Source organism: Colobus angolensis, unplaced genomic scaffold, assembly GCF_000951035.1.
Source record: "Colobus angolensis palliatus isolate OR3802 unplaced genomic scaffold, Cang.pa_1.0 Scaffold151, whole genome shotgun sequence".
NCBI classification, from domain to species: Eukaryota; Metazoa; Chordata; class Mammalia; order Primates; family Cercopithecidae; genus Colobus; species Colobus angolensis.
The window spans coordinates 3,157,098-3,158,602 of record NW_012114611.1 but is presented as its reverse complement, the minus strand read 5'-3'; the positions used below and the strand labels follow the sequence as shown (position 1 = coordinate 3,158,602).

Genomic DNA, 1,505 nt, shown 5'->3' with positions numbered 1-1,505 from the left:
CTCCTTCTTCTTCTCCTCCTCCTCTTTCTTCTTCTTTTGAGACAGAATCTCACCATGTCGTCCAGGCTGGAGTGCAGTGGCATGATCTTGGCTCACTGTAACCTCTACTTCCCGGGTTCAAGTGATTCTCTTGCTTCAGCCTCCTGAGTAGCTGGGATTACAGTCACCCGCCACCACACCTGGCAAATTTTGTAATTTTGGTAGAGACAGGGTTTCACCATGTTGACCAGGCTGGTCTCGAACTCCTGGTCTCAAGTGATCTGCCCACCTCAGCCTCCCAAAGTGCTGGGATTACAGGCCTGAGCCACCGCACCTCGCCCAAGAACCTTTCTTCTTAAGGTGTTTTCCTTTCCCATAGCATTCTATCTTTGGATAGGCCCAATAAGGCCATTGAGTATCTGCCCTTTTTACAAAACATATTATCAATCCTTACAGCCCATATGTTTAGTGAAAAGTCAACTAAACAAAGCAAGGGACTTCACTAGAAGGTGCTTGTGAGAAGTTTACCCTTCCATCTAGGATTTCACTTTGATGTGCCAAATTCTGAGAAAGGGTATCTGAATGTGTTTATCTGAAGCCAGGGCCAATAACCCAAATGGCTTTCAAATGGCTACAAAGGTTTCTCAGCATTCGATTAATCAGTCCCATCACAGACAAGTCAACTGACCTGCAGACCCATGTGCTGTACTCATGGGTGTTGCTGGTTCTGGCAGGGGTGATCTGGGAGGAGGTATTTCCCGGAGGTATTTCTGAAGGGAGAGGCACTAGCTGAAGTTGGCTCTGAGATGCAATACAGATGAGGAAAGGGAAGGTGGAGTGCTGATCCTGACAAGGGGAGGAAGAGGAGGGGTAGAGGTTACCAGTGCTCAGAGCATGGGTTTTGGAGGCACACAGATCTGTGCCCAAAGGGCTATCGAGGCTCTACTACTTCATTGCTGAGCAACCTGATGTGTTCATACATTCCCTGATACGTAAAAGTGGCACAATACTCACATATTCCTTATAAAGTGCCTGCAAGCACTAAGACAAAATGTAGAGAGAGCTTAGTGCAGTGCCGGACTCAGTCAACAAATAGCAAATGGAAGCTGTTCTCATTACAGTAAAAAGGAAGACAGAGGAGGACAAAGGGGACATGGGGAGGGGGTGCCGTGGGAGGCTGTGGGTGGGGTGCAGAGGCCAACACTGCAGACAGCAGCCCCTCACCCAGCTCCATTTCTGGGCACCTGGGACAACACAGCTCTCAGTCCAGACAGGCTGCTCAGATGTTTATTAAGAAACCACCCATAAAAGTTATTGGAAACTTTACATTTGCAGCACGGTCTCTGCACACTGCTGAGCTGCCACAGCTCTCAACAAGGCCTCATTCATGGCCCCAGGCAGCTCACTTGCCTGCCCCCACCCCCTGGGTCTCCAGCCCACCAGGGTGCCCCCCAGCCCCAGCCCCCAGCCCAAGCCTGGCCTCCTTCCCTCCCTTGGCTCTGAGTGATTTTCTGATTTGCCTTTTC

At 50.1% G+C, this 1,505-nt stretch overlaps 1 long non-coding RNA gene across 1 annotated transcript in view; it reads right to left on the bottom strand.

Moving 5' to 3' along the window:
• Nucleotides 1–1,213, bottom strand: part of LOC105507668 — a 6,392-nt gene extending 5,179 nt beyond the window's left edge. Inside the window, exon 1 of the long non-coding RNA XR_001001132.1 lies at nt 668–1,213. This is a non-coding gene — a long non-coding RNA (uncharacterized LOC105507668). The remainder of the gene's footprint in view (nt 1–667) is intronic.
• Nucleotides 1,214–1,505: the final 292 nt, after the last annotated feature.